Consider the following 20,033-nt stretch of genomic DNA (forward strand, 5'->3'; position numbering starts at 1 on the left):
TCCACACTCCCATTGGTCGGGAACCATGGCCAATGGAGCTGGTGGGGCACTGCCTGCATGCAGTGAGTCCTCGGCACCAGCCTAAGAGCTGGACCTTCTGCTGGCTACTTCCCGGGGGCAGCCTTAGCCCTGCTGTGCCACTGACTGGGAGCCACCCGAGGTAAACCTGTGCCTCAACCCCAGCCCTGAGAACTGCTCACAAACCCAGAGCCCCATTCTGCACCCCAACCTCCTCATCCCTGGCCCCACACCAGAGCCTGCACTGCCAGCTGGAGCCCTCGTGCTCTCTGCACCCCAACCCTTTGCCTCAAGATGCAGCCCCCTCCCGCATACTGAATCCCTTGCCCCCAGCCTGGAGCCCCCTCACATGCCCTAAACTCATCATTTCTGGCCCCACCCTGGAGCCTGCACCCCCAGTTAAAGCCCTCACCCTCTCCTGCACCCCAACCCCCTGCCATAGCTCAGTGAAAGTGAGTGAGGGTGGGAAAGAGCAAGACACCAAGGGAGGGGGAATGTAGTGATTGGGGGGCAGGGTCTCAGGGAAAGGGCAGGGCTAGGGTGATTCGTTTTGTGAGATTAGAAAATTGGCAACCCTAAGCATATACAGCTCCCCAGCCCTCAAACTGCAGTCCCAGCATGCACTGCTTCCCCCTCAGCTGCAGTCCCAGCCAGGGGCGGCTCTAGAGCCCCCGCCTGGGGCAGCCCTTTCCAGTTTGTCAAAGGCACCTCGGACATTTTGGTGCTGGTCAGATCTGCAGCTCACACTTTAGAGAGGGATACGCAGCTGACACACGCGACCCATGTGTGCCAGTTTTATTAGGCATCTCCTTTTTGGCTTTTTTTAAAAAGCAGCAACCATCTAACTCTCTGACCCCTTTTTTTTTCCGCCTTCATACAGATCATGAGCCACAAGGTAGGTGTAAAAGTGTTGACCTGTCAGGCAGGTGGAGTGGCTCAGGATGGAGCACTAAAGTGTGTATGAGAAGAGATAACTGAGCTGCCAAAATACATGGCTTAATTTTTCTTGGGAACTGGTTCTTTTAACCCTTTTAAATGTATTGGGCAAAGAGGATGTTTCAGACAAAAATCTTTGGATTTTAGCATCTTGGAGGAAACCTTTCTCTGTGGAGCAGAAGAATATGAGGTTCCCGGTGCCCTACATTATATGTGGGCCACCAAGAATAAGCTTGTGTCCTGAGCATACATAGCATAGATATAAAGTCTACTGGTTGCTGTCATGCAGTTGATCTTTGACCCTTAGTAGCTGTGATGTATAAATTGAAATAACTTTCAAGTTATTTCCAGTGCCTGGAAGTTGAAGCTAGAAAAATTCAGAATGAAAATAAGGTTTATTTTTAACAGTAATTTTTCCAATGGTTAATTACCCTCACTAACTGTTGTGGTAGATTCTCCATCAAATTTTTGAAATCAAGATTGGATGCCTTTCTAAAGGATCTGCACTAGGTCAAATGGGAATTAAGTCAGGGCAGTCCTATGCCTTGTGTTATGCAGGTCAGCCTAAATCAGTAGTTTTCAACTTTTTTCATTTGTGGACTCTTAAAAAATTTCGAATGGAGGTGCAGGAGCCCTTTGGAAATCCTAGATATAGTCTGTGGACCCCCATGGGTCTGCGGATCACAGATTGAAACCTCCTAGATGATCATAATTGTCTCTTCTGGCCTTAGCAATCTGTGAATCTCCTCATTTTTGGTCTATAGGGTAGATATTTTAAGGAGGAGAGTGACACTCAGAGACTGGCTCAAAGGGTCCTTCAGCGAAACTTAAGTCAGCGTTCTTTCAGCATCAGTAAAATGGATTTAGAAGACAACTATGGTAAGTATTTCTTTGCTGGCTTGTAACATTCATGCAGGGGCCTGGACTAGATGACCTCTGGAGGTCCCTTCCAGTCCTATCATTCTGATTCTATTCATGGTTCCTGCAGATACAGTGAGAGACAGCTTAGATCTTTGAAAGTATTAAAGTATCTTAAACTTGGTTAAAGGCGGGAGTGGCTTCTAGGGAAGTAACTTTCCCCTCTAGGCATTAAGTTTGGTGGATATATGCATCTGTGTATTAGAGCAGCAGTTCACTGCACCTGATTTTGGGTCCCAGAATGAAAGAATTTGTGGTCTTCTTGCAGTTCAAAACCACACAAACTTTAGAGGCAATAAAGAATGATGTGGGTCAATATCACAGCAAGAAACCATACCTAGGTTTTGCAAGGTGGGTGTGAGACTGCTTGGGTAATATGTAGTTGCTGGGTGGGTGACTGGGTGTACTGAGACAAACTCTTCTAGGCAGCATATTGGGTGCAGACACGCAACACCATGCCCCAACCTTTGTGAGCCAGGAAGGCTGGAGTGGTGGCGTAACTCAGCTGTGTGTGGTTCATTTTATTTATTTAGCATATGCAATCTGGCTAAGCCACAGCATTCTTATCAGTAATGTTCAAGGCATGAAGGCCTCCAGGAAGTTGTCATTTTACAGTCCTCCACTGTGTGTGTGGACTATGTCCGCCAGCTGCAGCATGTCAGTGGTCTGGAGAAATGGCCGATCCAATTAGCAGATTTGCTGTGTGGGGTACAAACTGGTTACAAAACTACAGTCATGTCTGGTGCAGACAGGGCCTAAATCAGTTTCCTGGGGAGCATCCCAGTAAAGTGACTTCTTATTAAGGCCCTATCCATGCCACAATTCATAATTTACTTTATTACCAGTGGCTGGCTCCAAAATGTGTTTGGCTGCAGACACAACATGGTTAATATCCTGTTAGTGCTAGGGCTGTCAAACGATTAAATAGGTTAATCACACGATTAAACAGTAAGAGAATACTATTTATTTAAATATTTCTGGATGTTTTCTACATTTTCAAATACATTGGTTTCAATTACAACACAGAATACGAAGTGTACAGTGCTCACTTATATTTTTTTTATTACAAGTGTTTGTACTGTAAAAAAAAAGATAGTATTTTTCAATTCATGTAATATAAATAATATAGTGCAATCTCTTTATCATGAAAGTTGAACTTACAAATGTAGAATTATGTACCAAAGAAATTGCATCCTAAAACAAAACAATGTAAAACTTTAGAGCCTACACGTACAGTCAGTCTAACTTCTTGTTCAGCCAATTGCTAAGATAAACAAGTTTGTTTACATTTGCAGGAGATAATGCTGCCCACTTCTTGTTTACAGTGTCACCTGGAATGAGAACAGGTGTTCACATGGCACTATTGTAGCCAGCGTTGCAAGATACTTACGTGCTATACTTACGTACTTACATATGCGCTAAAGCAGGGATAGGCAACCTATGGTAGGTGTACCGAAGGTGGCACGTGAGCTGATTTTCAGTGGCAGTCACACTGCCTGGGTCTTGGCCACTGGTCTGGGAGGCTCTGCATTTTAATTTAATTTTAAATGAAGCTTCTTAAGCATTTTAAAAACATTATTTGCTTTACATACAACAATAGTTTAGTTATATATTATAGACTTACAGAAAGAGACCTTCTAAAAACATTAAAATGTATTACTGGCACGCAAAACCTTAAATTAGAGTGAATAAATGAAGATTCGGCACACCACTTCTGAAAGGTTGCTGACCCCTGCGCTAAAGATTCATATGTCCCTTCAACCACCATTCCAGAGGACATGTGTCCATGCTGACGACAAGTTCTGCTCAATGACGATCCAAGGCAGTGTGGCCCAATGCATGTTACTTTCATAATCTAAGTCAGATGCCACCAGCAGAAGGTTGAATTTCTTTTTTGGTGGTTTGGGTTCTGTAGTTTACACATTGGAGTATTGTTCTTTTAAGACTTCTGAAAACATGCTCCACACCTCATCCCTCTCAGATTTTCGAAGGTACTTCAGATTCTTAAATCTTGAGTCCAGTGCTGTAGCTATCTTTAGAAAACTCACATTTGTACATTCTTTGCGTTTTGTCAAATCTGCAGTTAAAAATTGTCCTTAAAATGAACAACGTGTTGGGTCATCATCCGAGACTGCTAGAACATGAAATATATGGCAAAATGTGGGTAAAACAGAAGGAAACCTACAATTCTCCCCCAAGTAATTCAGTCTCAAATTATTTAATGCGTTATTTTTTTTAAACAAGTGTCATCAGCATGGAAGCATGACCTCTGGAATGCGGCTGAAGCATGAAGGGGCATATGAATGTTTAGCATATCTGGCATGTAAATACCTTGCGATGCTGGCTACAAATGTGCCATACAAACTCCTTTTCTGAGGCGTTTCAGGTGACATTGTAAATGAGAAGCGGGCAGCAGTATCTCCCATAAATATAAACAAACGTTCTTTCTCTTAGCGATTGGCTGAACAAGAAGTAGGACTCAGTGGACATGTGGACTCAAGTTTTACATTGTTTTGTTTTTGAGTGTAGTTATGTAACACACATCTAAATTTGTAAGTTGCATTTTCACAATAAAGAGATTGTACTACACTACTTGTATGAGGTGAATTGAAAAATACTATTATTTTTACAGTGCAAATAGAGTGAGCACTGTATCTTTTGTATTCTGTGTCGTAATTGAAATCAATATATTTGAAAATGTAGAAAACATCCAATAATATTTTATACTTCAATTGGTATACTATTGTGTAACAGTGCAATGATTAAAACTGTGATTAATTTTTTTATTGTGATTTTATTTAATCGCATGAGTTAATTGTGATTAATATACAGCCCTAGTTAGTACCATGGTCGGGTAAGGGAGCTGCCCTCTTCAGAGGCCTAGCCTGGCATATGGTGCTGGTTTGATGCATTGGGGATGACTCCCCCTCCCCCCCCCACACAGAGTAATTAATGGATACACAGGCTTGGTGCTCTGGAACCACTGAATGAAGTTCAGGGCTTGTCTATACTACCTTTTAAGTTGATATAATTTATGTCAATCACGGATGTGAAAAAGCCACCCCCCAGAGCAACGCACCACCTGAGCTGTCCACACCAGCCCTAAGTCAGTGGGGGACACTCTCCTGCTGTCGTAGCTTCCGTCTCTTGCTGAGGCAGAGTAATTATGCTGATGGGAGAGTGCTCTCCGGTCAGCATAGTGCGTTTTCACCAGACTCACTAGAGCAGCACAGTAGTGTAGACTAGCCCTCGGACAGGACCCTCTTGTAGTATGACCACCCTTTGGTGCGCACACTCACTAGGACAAACCGCCTGGGCTTCAGCTCCTCCTGGGTCTGACCTCTGAGCGTTCAGCATCCCTGTTTCACACCATAAGCTGCCTGCAGCGAGTCCACCTGAATAGAACACCTGGGGAAACCTTGCATGCCCCCTTAAGGGGCCATGCACCCCCGACGGTGTAAAACAGAAGGGTTTATTAGTCATCTGAAACAACATAGAGCAGAATCTTGTTGGTACAGAAAGCAGGAAGTTAAAGCAAAGTCCATCTTGAGGAGACCCAGAGCCCTGGGTTCTCCCGCTCAGTCCCAAACCAGGAGACTGACCAGCTTTCAGCAGCTCACTCTCAGTCACACCCAGTTGCCCCTCCTCCATCCTGTATGATGTTACCCAGGCAAACTGGTCACCTGGCCTCCACCTCTTTGTTCTCTAATTCCTCCGACTGGCTCTTGCAGAGAATGGGCCTCAGGATACAGACTGTCCAACCATTGGCTGGGCCCAGGTAGCTAGATGGCACTTGTACCTTCCCTCTTGGGGTATCTGCAAAGCTCTCACACCCTTATCCCACCGCCTAGATACTTGTGCAACACATAGGGAAAACTGAGGCACACAGTATTCATACAAACATTGACAATTCCCACTTTGTCAGAAGTAGCCATTTGTCCTAATGACCTGTGTCAGTCTTTCTCAGTGGCCTGTCCCTCTGGTCTCTCTGACACTGTTTAGAAAGGCTGCAAGCTGGTCCCTGGTATCAAAAAAAATTGAAAAACACTGATTTATGTAATCAGTCTGGCCGGTCCCCTTACTTCCAGCTCTCTAGAGAACATCCCACAGTCTGTTGTCCCTTGTTCCTTTGTGTGCATGCCCTCTGTACACTGATACAAATGTGGGTAAGTAGCATGGAAGGTGTGAGGGGAGACACGTGTAATGGCAGGAAAGCTGCTGCACGAACACAAACTGAATCCTGAAGAAGAGATCTGTGTATGCTTGAAAGCTTGTGTCTCTCACTATTGGAAGTTGGTCCTCACCTACCTTGTCCCTTCTATGTAACTTTTAAGTGATTAAGGTGACTCATGCCTCTCTGAGTCCTAGTGTGGACTAGGAGGGAACATTTTCAAATAGTGCCTGTGACTTAGGACCTCACTATATTCAGTGGGTGTTGGACTCTTAAGCACCTGCCAACCTCTGCACTTTATAGGGCCAAGTGCTCTGTAGTGCAAATTGCAGCCTTAACTCCAGCCATGTTTGTTTTAGTTTGATTTGTTTCTTACTCCAGCAGAGATGGCCTTTGAGCATTGAAAGTAAATGCAAAAGGATTTACTTCAGAATGCCATGCTTCTGCTGACCCTTAGCATGTCACTGCTATACAGCTAGCTAATTTGGTAGCTTCAAGGGTTTTTATAGTAATGTATTTCCAGCTCACTGTTCTGCATAAGTGTACTCATGGATATATACTGGCCACTCTGCACTACTGACTACACTTTCCTCATTTTTAATTTAATATTCCACTCACAAAAAGTCCAAAGTGAATTTGGTTGGGTGTACACAATGAGTGCCACTGTAGCAATTTTAAATTTTTGTCTAGGCTATTAAAAATTAATGGCTTAACCCCATTAGAGGAAAGCTCCAGTACCTAGTATGTTTCCACGCTTGTTAATTGTGTTGATGATGTTCTTAGATCTTGTTTGGCAGAATGTTTTCTTGTCTTTTTATTCATTCTCCTCCAGTTGATGCTTTGGATCCAGAGAAGTTAATACAATGTCCATATGATCGCTATCATCAAATCCGAGCCTGTCGGTTTCCTATCATCTTATAAAGTGCAGGAAGGTAGGACAGGATGTTAAGGTCTCTAATGCACTTGGGAAATCATATTTTTGTAAAGCTAATGCATGGTGAGCTCAGTATGCTTTGTTGCCTTTTGCTAGAAGGATGCATTCACTTGCTATTAGACTGGAAGAAGCCATCTTTATTTCATATTTATATCTGTCATCCATTTACCACTTAGTAAAAGCATCCAGTTCATATTTAGTAATGCACTTCAGATCAGTGCATTTGCCCCAAAGAAAGGTGATATAGGTTCTTCAGAATACCTAGGTTAGTGATGGGATTCTATTCTCTTCCAGCAGTTCACTTGTGGGACCTGGGTATTTGCTTCCCACTTCAGGGCATGGAGCAAATGCAGCCAGTGTTATATGGATGCCTTCTGGCTGGCCAAAGCAAAAATGATCTGATGTTGCAGCTAATTCTTTAGCAGCTGCACTGCTCTGATTGCAAAATAAACCATCTTTTTTTATATTGCTAATAACTCTATTCAATGTACATCGGTCTGAAACTTTTTCTCTCTTTTCAGTCTTCTATTCTGGGCTAGAATGCTATATATTTAACAGGAGAAGCTGCTCCTTTCTTTTGTCCTCTCAGTCAGTAGCTTATTTTAACCTCTCCAGTGCTAGTGTATATTAGTTGTATTGATATAAGCACACTTATACAGATATAACTGCATCCACATGTTAAGATGATGTACTGTATAACTGTATTGGTTAGGAATTACACCCTTAGCCAGCATAGCTATAGTAATATAAAAACTGTGCAGAGCAAGCCTGAGCAGTGTGTGTTCTTCCTCTTTGTTGTCTTGCTCTTTTCTAAGGGTAAAGGCTCTTCATTCAGTGGGGGATAGTAGTGCTCTTCTGTGTCCACACTCGTTTACCTCTACTGGCAGAATGCCCCCAATATAGATGTGGCCTCAGCTGGAACATTGAGTAACTTCCCTCCTGTTTCAGGAGAGTTAAATTTACTGCAAAGACTTAAGCTCTAGTGCAGGCAGGAACTTGTTCTCTAGTCTGTTGCTTACTTAATTTAAAAATAAAGTGGCTGAATTTTTTAGGGTTTCAAGGCACTTACTCCCGATGTAGGCTTATTAGGGCAATTTCATCTGTGCATTGAACCATGCCAGTGATGACACTGCAGGGGTTTCACTGTGTTTGATCTGGGGCTGATCTTCAATCAGATAAATTCAGGGTGGTGTTTAAATGTAAAAATGAACAACCATAGCCTCTATCATAAACGATGCATATGCTTCGCTGTTTCTACACTGCATTTGTGCTCAGGACCTGAGCTAAGTTTTGTCTTTCCTTGTTTAAATGTTTTCAACCTATTTCAGGATGCAGATTGCACAAACCCTTCACTAGTGACTAGAAAATACAAGGGCTAGGATGAATTCAGTGAGATAGCACGTACTTTTTCTGTTTCTCTAGAACCACCCTGATATTGCAGAGCAGCTAGCCACATGCCCCTTTAATGCCCGCCATCAGGTTCCCAGAGCTGAGATCAGACATCATATATCAAGCTGTGATGACAAAAGCTGCATTGAGCAAGACATTGGTGAGAAAAACTCCTTTACAGACAGGGGCGGCTCTAGAAAGTAGGCTGCCCCAAGCAGCGCGGTGCGCTGCGCCGCCCTTCCCCGGTCCCGCGGCGGGTCCCCTCTTCCCGCGGCTCAGGTTGAGCTCCCGCCGGCATGCCTGCGGCAGGTCCACCGGAGCCCGGGACGAGCGGACCCGCCGCAGTCATGCATGACTGCGGCAGGTCCACCGGAGCCAAATGCCGCCCCCCCGGGAAAGGGCCGCCCCACGCGCCTGCTTGGCGCGCTGGGGTCTAGAGCCGCCCCTGTTTACAGAGCCAAAGTCACTTCTGGAACTCTTGGGCTAACAGCGTTGTAACTTAATTTTTGCTGTTAAAGATTGTTACTCTGTTATTCCATAAGCAATCCTTTACCTGTAGTGCTATGTGATACAGAAGCAACAGGAGCCCTGGGAGACTTGAGTTTCATTCATTCTGTGTCCATGCAAATTCTCCTAAGCATCTGAGAGGCAACTGGCTTGCATTACATGTGTTATCTGCCAGAGATTTTAGCGTTAAAATGGGAACTGTACATTGTGCCCTAAACTGTGTGTGCTGAAATGAGATCTAGCTGGTAATCTGGACCGCTTAGAGCGGAAAGATAGTGGCCATGAGAGAGGTGGGTCTCCAATGCAGATCTGACCTGATAGTGACCAAAAATCTTCATAGCCTGTCTAGTGGCATATGTGAAATAAATTGGTCTCAGTCCAGTTCTTAATGGACAAGTGTCTAGATCATAACAATCCTCACTTCTGTGACTGGGCCAGGAAGGCTGAGTAACTTTCCCAATTGAAGGTGGGTTCTTCCAGTTCAGAGTGGAGCAAGTTGGGGAGGGGACTATGGGGAAGCTTTCCTACCACTGCCCATGCTGTCGGCTCTGATGAGGAGTTCACTGTCCAGGTCTGTCACCCCAGCACCTAAATCACTTGGTTATGTGGGTTGTGTTCCAATGTCTCCCCCCACTGATGTCTATGTGGTTGTCACTACACTGGAAAACGTACCTGTTCTCTGGCAAAAGTAGAGTTGTACTGAAGCTAGCAATGATGTGCATGTTCATGTAGACAAGGCTTGGAGCATGACAGTAGTGGAAAAAATCCTGAGCAGATTTTTGTGACATGACAATAGAAACACACCTGAACCCTCTCCCAATGCGTATGTTGGAGCAACTGCACCATTGCTGAAAAATGTGTGCAGAATTGTTTAGCTTTAGAAGAGGCTTAAAACAGGGATTGGCAAATGAGGGGCTGCAACCACCCTGCCAGATCATTTGATTTGGCCTGCTAAACATTCTGTGTTGTAGCAAACTCTCAGAGCTGGGCAATGTATAGCCTCTTAAGGTATGGCCCACCAAAGGGGTCTCATGGATTTTGTGTCCCTTTGCTACCTTCAAGGTGCCCATCCCTGGCCTAAAGAGTTTTTTGCTGCTAAGACTAGGGGAGTACTGATCAGCTTCCAGCGTATGCTGCTCCTCTCCAAAGCGTAGAGCTGTTCTGCAGCTAGGTCAAAAAATGATTAATGTCCCTAAAATAGGATTGTATTTTATCCAAAAAGATTTTCTCACTAAGAATTTTCTTTGCTTTAAGTGAGTCAGTCGAATAACTGCCACAGAGAGATGAACACTGTCAGCATGTGGCAGCCATCTCCATGTGACGAAGACTGGGATAAAGGTGAGGAGGTTGATGACACAAGGTGGCTGTCAGCCCCTGCTATTCCCTTCTTCTTGCCCCCAAAGAAGTTACATGGACTAAGAGAGAGGTCCCATAGAGCCCTCTGCACAGATCATGTGTTGGGACACCCAGTTATACTGTCCCTGAACAAATTAAGTTCTCCTGCTTCACAGGATCTACGACACGCCTGCTATTCTCTACAAAACATCTGTTGTTTTCCATATAGTCTGTTGCACCATCTGTGCTTTGATGAAAATGGAAATTGATGATGATCTTTACGCTTTATATTTCTCAATTAAATGCCTGCTTTGCTGTCACTTATGCCAAGTCTTAGCTCAAGTCTCATTCCATTTTGTAAACCTAGCAGCGTCTCTGCCATATTTCTCATTTTGTGTTGCTATGACGCTTGCAGAAGTTACTCAGTTCTGAGCCACAATGATGTCTGTTTCCTTTGGCAGAGCTACAGGAGCAATCAGATTCTGTGTTCGTTTGGGGCACGTTCAATAGTGGCATAAACAACAGGTAACAAAAGGTGTATTTCTTGTGACAGTGCTTTTCATAGAAGATGTGCTTTCAAACTACTTGTAACTCATGCTGCTGTGTTGATGGGCAGATGCAATTTACTTTGGGGTGATGGTGGGGGAGTTCCCACTGGATGAATCAACATTCTTATGCCTCTTGGTCAGTGTTTCCTGTCTCCTTTAGTTGCAGATCCATAGGAGAGTATAAGAACATACTATTGCTACCAGATAATGGTTACTCCTCTAGTTCTACTGTAGTACTATTAGTGCTGATGGTCCTGGATTCAATCCCCACTGGTTATATATTTATTGGGGGGGTTATTAAACATTAAACTGTTATGCTGGGCATGATAGAAATGCAGACTGATGTCAGCTCTTAGGCAATTTAGGCTTAAACTTCTGACACTAATCTAATCTCTCATGACCTGCTACAAATAACTTTTAACAGCCAGGAGATTTTGCAGGCAGTTAGAGCCCTGAGTCAGAAATAATTTTATTTTTGAAGTGTAATCACAATGTAGGTTCGGAAAATAAAGCATAATGTGTCTGGTCATTATCTGTCTCACCCCTGAACAACCAAATCATTGTACTATGCCTTACCTGTCTAATCAAAGGTCATCAACGTACGGCCTCCTACAGCCTGTAACAGTGACACAGAATTGAAGGACTGAAAGGAACCTCGAGAGGTCATCTAGTCCAGGCCCCTGCACCCATGGCAGGACTAAGTATTATCTAGACAAGTGCTTTTCAAACCGTGGGTTGTGGCCCAGAAGTGGGTCATGGAACAGAAGGCACTGGGTTGCAGTGGCTCTGGTCAGCACTGCTGACTGGGCTATTAAAAGTCCTGTCGGTGGTGCTGCCCAGCTAAAGCAGGCTAATCCCTACGTGTTCCGACACCGTGCTGCGCCCTCGAAGCGGCCAGCAGCAGGTCCGTCTCCTAGGTGGCGGGGTGGGGGGGGAGCCACGGGGCTGCATGTGCTGCCCCTGCCCCGAGCACCGGCTCTGCACTGGGAGCTGGTGGGGGGCAGTGCCTGTGGGCGACAGCCACGCGGAGTCACTTGCACGCCTCTGTCTAGGAGCTGGACCTGCTGCTGGCTGCTTCCGGGGCACAGCGTGGTCCGTGGTACCAGGACAGACAGGAAGCCTTCCTCTTCACCCCTGCTGTGCCACTGACCGCGAGCTGTCCGAGATAAACCCGTGCCCCAGCCTTCAGCCCCCCCAAACCCAGAGCTCCCTCTTGGACCCCAAACCCTGTATCCCTGGCCCCAGCCTAGAGCCTTGACCCCCCCCTTCTGCACCCCAACCCCTTGCCCCAGCCCAGAGCCCTCCCACACCCCGAATCCCTCATTCCTGGCCCCACCCCTCAGCCCGCACCCCCACACCCCAACACTATGCCCCAGCCCTGAGCCCCACCCACACCCCTCAATCCCAGCTCATTTGGAACAACTAGGTCACCAGAAAAAGTTTGAAGATCACTGATCCAGACTATCCCTCACAGCTGTCTGTCTAACCTGCTCTTAAAAATCTCCAGTGATGGAGATTCCACAACCTTCCTAGGCAATTTATTCCAGTGCTTAACCACCCTGACAGGAAGTTTTTCCTAATGTCCAACCTAAACCATGCTGAAATTTAAGCCCATTGTTTCTTGTCCTATTCTCAGAGGTTAAAGAGAAGAATTTTTCTCCTTTTTCCTTGTAACAACCTTTTATCTACTTGAAAACTGTTATCACGTCCCTTCTCAGTCTTCTCTTCTCCAGACTAAACAAGGCCATTTTTTTCCAATCTTCCCTCATAGGTCATGTTTTCTAGCCCTTGAATCATGTTTGTTGCTCTTCTCTGGACTTTTTTCAATTTTTCCACATCTTTCCTGAAATGTGGCCCCCAGAATTGGACACAATACCCCTGCTCTACTCCATGCTGATTAAATGTCAACTGAAGAATTACTTCTCGGATCTTGCTTACAACACTCCTGCTAATGCATCTCAAAATGATGTTGACTCATATTTAGCTTGTGATCCACTATGACCCCCAGATCTTGTTCTTCAGTGCTCCATCCTGGGCAGTCATTTCCCATTTTGTATGTGCGCAACTGATAGTGGAGTACAGGTCTGTCTCATCTTACGCTGGGGTTACGTTCCGCGGTCAGTGCGTAAAGTGAAAACGGCGTATAGTCAAAATTACATTGAGTTGAATGGCAGGCGGAATCGCCCGCACTACAGGAACAGTATTTAAATTATTTTTCTCTTTTTTTGCCAGCCGCGTAAAGCTGAATTCGTGCATGTTAAATGCACGTAAGATGTGACAGACCTGTACTCTGGATTTGTCCTTATTGAATTTCATCCTGTGATTGGTTCCCCCCGGGGTGCCACCTGGAACTGGGGTTTCACTGAGCCCTGTGACTCACCAGCCTGGGCTCCCTCTTAGCACTGTGCTGCTGTGACAGGCTATAGACTGCTCCCACCAGCATTCACACAGGCAGGGACACACCCAGCTGCAGTTGCATGCAGGCTTTGGACAGCCACTGCATGAACCAACAATAGAGAGACTACAGCCAAAATAACCCCCGGCCTGGGACCCCAGAGTTGTACCATCCTGCCCTGATCAAAACATCGACCAGTATGAATTTATTACCCAGTTTGCCATTCCCTCAATGTGGAGAGGACCATGCATACTTGTGTTAAGCAGGCTGAGATTTTTCCCAAGACACTTTGGTCACAGGCACACGGGTTTAGATAAAATCTATCTTCTGTAGTTAATAAACTTGTTTTTTGCTTTAAGTGATTATAAGTGATAGAACACAGACCAAAGCGGATTACCTAGTAAATAAACAGAACCGCAAACTAAGCCTAAAATTCTAGAAAGATTGGATATGAATTAGCAAATTCTCACCCTGGCTGACAATATAAGCAGGCTTGCAGATCTTAAGGGACAAGCTGCATTTGTTATGCAGCTTGGGATCTTGTATCCCGTTCCAAGACTTTTTCTTTCAGAGCTTCTGTCTGTTGAGTTGTAGGGAGTGAAGACAACCGATGATGTCACTCTCTGCCTTGTATAGCTTTTTCATATGGCAGGAACTCTGTTTCAAACTTGGTTTCCAGACCAGTTTGTGGAAAAATTCAGGTACCCAAAATGGAGTCCAGAGACATGTGAACTGGTCACATGCCCTTGCAGAGTCGTAGCAGCCATAACTTACAGACTGGCCTTCCACGAAGGCTAAGCTATTCCACAGCCAATTGTCTTTGTTGATGAGCCAGTAACCTTCTTTGGCTTTTTCATTGTTGTATCTGAAAGGCTGGCTGTGGGTGTTTTCTAGAGTAAGCCCATCTGAAATATAGATACCTAGTCAATATTCATAATTTCAGATACAAAAACGATACATGCCTACAAATAGGATACTTGTATTCAGCAAATCATAATTTTCCCAATGACTCCTTACATGACCCATCTTGTACAAAATGCTTCATAATTATGCCATGATCATATCCTAATAATATTACTATGATGAATATGGAGTGTAGTGTCGCACATCCTATTTACTTCAGACCATTTCTCCAGTTTGTCCAGATAACTTTGAATTTTAATCCTATCCTCCAAGGCACTTTCAACCCCTTGCAGCTTGTTATCGTCTGCAAACTTTATAAATGTGCTCTATGCCATTATCTAAATCACTGATGAAGATATTGAACAGAACTGGACCCAGAACTGATGCCTGTGGGACCCCACTCAATATGCCCTTCCAGCTTGACTGTGAACCACATACTCTCTGTGAACGATTTTCCAACCAGTTATTCACCCACCTTATAGTAGCTCAATCTAGGTTGAATTTCCTTAGTTTGTTTACAAGGAGGTCATGCAAGTCAGAATCAAAAAAAGTCCTATTAAACTTAAGATGCACCACATCTACCACTCCCCTCCCCCATCCACAAGGCTTGTTACCCTGTCAAAGAAAGCTATTAGGTTGGTTTGACACGATTTGTTCATGGCAAATCCATGCTGACTGTTACTTATCGCCTTATTTTCTAGGATTCTGCAATTGGATTGCTTAATTGTTTTCTCCATTATCTTTCCAGGTACTGATGTTAAGCTGACTGGTCTGTAATTCCCCAGATTGTCCTTATTCCCTTTTTTCTAGATTGGCACTATATTTGCCCCTTTTCCAGTCCTCTGGAATCTCTCCTGTCTTCCATGACTTTTCAAAGATAATCGCTTATGGCTCAGATATCTCCTCAGTCAGCACCTTGTGTATTTTAGGATGTATTTCATCAGGCCCTCCCAACTTGAAGACATTCAACTTGTCTAAGTCATTTTTAACTTTTTCTTTCCCTGTTTTAGCCTCTGATCCTACCTCATTTTCACTGGCATTTACTGTTCAACATCTGCATGAAGTCTGCGTATATAGAGACGACTAGGGCATGTGTGCTGAGATGCCATTTACAGTTGAGGGCAGTGCAATATTTATAATCAAGCTTTAACTCTGATTTTTCTTGCTGTCTTTGGCTTATTTATTTCTTGTTTGGTTAACTGATTAATTGGGGATTTTAGTCAAAAAGTAAATGGCATCACCGTATTGTACACTTTTGTCTAGCCTTTGCGAGAAGTTACTGTTCTGATTGCATGAAGGTTTGTTTAAATTAACATACTCTGTCTTCTTCAATGTTAGAAAAATACTCAAATATTTATAGTAAAAGATACTTGGCTAGAAGAAGTACACGTGTGTAGGATAATTCTTATTTGATCTCTTTCAGCCCTGGGTCCAGCGTAGTGATGGAACTAAAGAATAACCTAATGCCAGGCATGAGAGCACCCAGGTCCTTGCCATATAGCCTATCCTGGAAAAGCAGTAAGTGCAAAGGCAGGTGGTCTCCCCATTCTGTAAGCTGGGGCCTACATGTTAGCTCAAAGTGGAACGTGATAACTTTTCTCTGTATTTGTATTCCGTGTGTCAGCATTCTCCTACATGAACTGAAATGCTTTTATTTCCACCATCAGCAAGTGGAGATGGAGAGCTCTGTAACACAGTTCTCCCTAGAAGCAGGTGCATTTCTGTGGTGGGTGGAGTATCCTCTGTGTCCAGGTTTTATTTTACTGTAGGCGGCATTGTGGCAAAGGTTGTCTGGCTCCATGTATTGCCCCCATTACTATGGCCTCTGACATCTAAATATCAGATTATTATTCACTGCTATTGGTTGAACAAAAGTTGAGGCTTACAAACGGGTCTGAGTTTGGCACAGTGGAGCGCAACACAGTTGTAGTTCTTCAGGTGTAGCTGCTATGGGAGTCAATGGAAGCTGTACATGTGTGTAGCAGCTGTAGCATTTGGTTTGGTTTTGCAAAACCTGATTGAAATCTCATAGCTAGGGTGTGTCTATCCAAGGAAACCTCCAAGGGATTACTTCCAAGGGAATGTAACCTAAACTGAAAAGGTCTTTGTTATTTGAAGTAAGTGTTCACATAGGAAGCCACCCACATAGTGGTGTAGTAATGTGTACTCCTGAGGGAATTCTGCACTAAAAAATTAAACATTCTGCCCACAATATTTTAAAAATCTGCATATTTTATTTATCAAAACACAATATAATCACACCAGTTTCAGTTATTTTGGTAATTTAATTCAAAATACCTGTCAGCCAGCAAAAAAGATTCCCCCAGAAGTAGAGAGTCAAAGAAACTCCTACAACAGCCCAGTTCCTGTTTCTCTGTTACGCTTTTGTTGGGCACCTGTCTGAGTGTGTCACACGTGTCAGCTGGACACATCTTGTCTGACATCCACACCCCCAGCATCCAGCTGTGGGACACCCCCCAGCCCAGACACCTGCACCCCCTACCACCCAGAGCATAGCTAGGGGGAGAACAGGGGGAGCGGCTGCTCCCCTCCCCCAGCACCTTTTCCAAAAGTGGCGCCTTTCCAGACAGCACTGGACTCTGGAGCCAGGTTTTGCGTGCGGCCGCCAGCTGGCTCTCAGCTCTGCACTGCCTTCCCGCATCCCCAGCCCGGCTTGCTCCCAGGCTGCCGGTGACAGCGGCTGGTTGCCTGGCTCCCCGGGGATGATGATGAGGAGGCTCCTGCCTGCCCACCCGCAGCTGCCCGGCTCGCTAAGCTGAGCCCCGCTTGGCACATGCCGCCCAGGCAGGGGTGGGCTCTGCCGGGAGGGGAAGGGGCAGCAGCACGGTGGGAGGGGGCTGAGAAGCAGCAGTCCCGTTGGCCCCCGGCAGCCCCATGCAGAGCGAGGCGGCCACGCGGTGGGTAAGGTAGCTCTGAAGCCCAGCTGGTGCCGATGGAGGAGGTGGAGAAGGAAAGAAAAAGGCGGGCGGGGGTGTTTCTCGTGGTCTCTCTTCAGTGGCGTCTTTTCTCTGCAAGCAGCGGCAGCCCGGGGAATGACTCTGCTGCAGTCGAGACGCCGCTCTGCTCCGGGGGGTGCGCGGGGACGCCAGCCGCTGATGTCTCTGTGCGCTGAAGTTGGTCCAGTGGAGCAGGGAGGCGAGGATGACGCCGGGCTCTCCCTTGCGGAGGGGGCTGAGGGAGTGGCAGGACCAGGAGGCAAAGGAGAGACTTTGAGTTATTGCCCCCCTTCCCGTGCTTAACCCCCTCCCCTCTTTCTTCTTTCTCTCTCTGTGAATTATCACTAATTCAAAATAGTAGTGTGCAAGTGGACTGGATAATGGTAATAGCATAATCTCTTGTTGTAACATTCTAAACCCTACTACCTGATTTTTATATTAAACACTTACTATACATCATACAATAAATCTGACAGTAACAAAACCTAGGAAAACTTTATTCTTTCTGTGTCTTATTTAAAGTTTTCCAGTAATCTCCTCTTGCTTCAGAATGCCTCATGCATCACCCATACTGTTTGCAATAGGATTCATCCTGTGGCTTGGCTGCTGACTCTTCACTGCTTCCTGAAGAGCTGGGAGCTCAATAATAATCTCAGACAGATACTATATCCAGAAGCACAACTCTGTATATGGGGAGAGAGGGGGGAATTATTGACCTTGTGCATATGTAATGGTGTTTGGTGTTTGTAAGACAAGGTATAATAATCACACTTCCAAATTGCAATGAACTGTGGAGAAGTTCCTGTTTGGTGTGAGAGATGTTACCTATACCTAGATGCACTCCCCTTCTCCACCCCCAGCCCTATGCATGCTGGCTTGGGACTATCACTGCTGTAGTGTCAACTTTTAGAGAGCTTCACATGCACCTCTTCTAGTATTACAGTAAGTTAAAACAAGCTACAGTACATTGGGACACTAATACTCTATTACAGTGTTTGCATTAGCATATTAAAAGCAATAACACTGAACAGACCAGTGTATCCAGGACATAACTAGCACACTTCCCCCACTGATACCTAGTAGTTGCACTGTTATCTCCCATAGCTACTTACATTGAAGCTTTTTTTGTTAAAACTAAATTGGGAAGAAAGACGATTGATTCAGAACTTGTTTAATGGTTACTTTATTGCTATAGGCTTGGAGGGAGGAAGGTTTCTATGATGTAGGAAAGATCAGGTGTTTTATCCAAAACCAGAATATGAATGGTGCTGTTCTTGGTGGCTGGCTGACCTTGAATTATTGTCAAAAGTTAGAGGGTGTACGCCTCTCCTTCCTCACATTTTGGTTGAGGATTCCATTGATAAGGGCATTGGCCTCAAATACCTGGTTGTAGGACTCTTCCATGGTATAGTTTTCATCTTGGGTGGTCCGGTCCTAATTATATTGAAGCATGTACTTTAGTCTTTGTAATTCTCTGTTATAACTCGGTAGCTTTTTATGAAGGCAGGAGTAAAATAAAAGTAGCTGCAATAGTTCCACAGTTAACTCAAACTGAATTTACATAATTTAAATCAGACTCCTAATCTTAATTTTTCCTTAATAAATAAATCCATAAGAAAACTCTGTTGGGGAAACTGCTACAGTTTACTTGAGAGTGCACTTCTCCTATATAGGTCATAAGGATCCTATCTGGCTGAATACTGGCTGCTCTTTCTTTTTGATCTGCCGAGTGACTGCTGCTTTTCAGATATCAGTTATGGGTACAGGAAGGTTTCATTGCATTTTATCTCTTGGCCCCTGCTACTGTTCTCCCTTCTTGTTGCATTGATAGTGAGTGAGTGTGTCTCGCCTTTTTTTTTTTTTTTTTAAATCATATTTGCTAGGGACAGTCATGTCCTCTTCTCTCCTGATGTCATTGTAGATGCAGGCAGTGCAAAATGTACTCAAGTCATATAGTATCTCAAATGCAAAGCTGCATTTCACTGATCTGAGGTTTGAAGAACAATGTGGAACTAGCTATTTTATGGGATGTCTAGATTTCATTCCTGTAATAACAGAACTGGTGATAGGAAAGCAGGAAGGTTTTTTTTTGTTTTGTGTGTGTACACACAGCTTAAATTGGTTAAAAACCCTAACTTTCAGTACTCAGTGTTTCAAAAATGTTAGACTGCCAACCTGTGTCGTAGAGATGTCTTTTGTTTAACCCCCCCCCCCCCGAATAAAGCTACTTTAGGGGAAATTACTGCTTTGTCCAACCCCGAAGAGCTATGAGATCTTTGCTCACCAATTCTCATTCTTGTATTTGTCATGCCTTTTTGGTGACTTTAGTATTATAATCTATTATAAATAAAGTGCATTTCATTGATTTTTAAAATGAAATTAGTAACTTGAAAAAATATCACAGGTTTAAAAAAAATACCGGCCAATTATAAACTACTGTATTGTCATTTACTTTCTAGAATCTAAAGTATATCTAAGTATAATCTGTGCAAACACTTCTGTTGCCTGGATCATTCTTGTGTTTTTATTTTAAGTACAAAATATGCATACCAAATTTAAAAGTATATAATTAGTAATTTGATATGTCGGGTGGTGTCTTTTTTTTTTAATGTGTTCGCTCCCCCTGATGATAGAACCTGGCTCTGCCACTGAGAGGGAGAAGCAGCCTGATGCTGGGTCCCAGGCTTGTACAGAGTTTCCTGCATGCCACTTCCTTCCTTCAGGACATGCTGGGAACTGCACCTGCATGGAGCAGTCCAGCGCCCCTCCCTGGCAGTGTCATGTATTTGCAAGTTGGAGAGCCAGGCTCTGGTTGCTCCCGCATCTGCTACTGACAGTGCTGCAGAGCTGCTGGCTAATTCTGCTGGGAGGGGGTGTGTGTGTGAGGGGGAGGAAATAAATTTCTGCATTGTGTTGTGGCTCAAAATTCCTCCTGGAGTAAATGTTGGAAAATTTCCCCTATATACAAGCCTGGGTCTGTGCACAGCAGTGTCTATGGACGAGTCTATTGTCATTGTTGGGG

At 44.5% G+C, this 20,033-nt stretch overlaps 1 pseudogene; it reads left to right on the forward strand.

Annotated features, from left to right (window-relative positions):
* The first annotated feature begins 1,796 nt into the window (after positions 1–1,796).
* LOC120370590 lies at positions 1,797–17,504 on the forward strand (annotated as a pseudogene).
* Positions 17,505–20,033: the final 2,529 nt, after the last annotated feature.

Source organism: Mauremys reevesii, linkage group 1, assembly GCF_016161935.1.
Source record: "Mauremys reevesii isolate NIE-2019 linkage group 1, ASM1616193v1, whole genome shotgun sequence".
In the NCBI taxonomy this organism is placed as follows: Eukaryota; Metazoa; Chordata; order Testudines; family Geoemydidae; genus Mauremys; species Mauremys reevesii.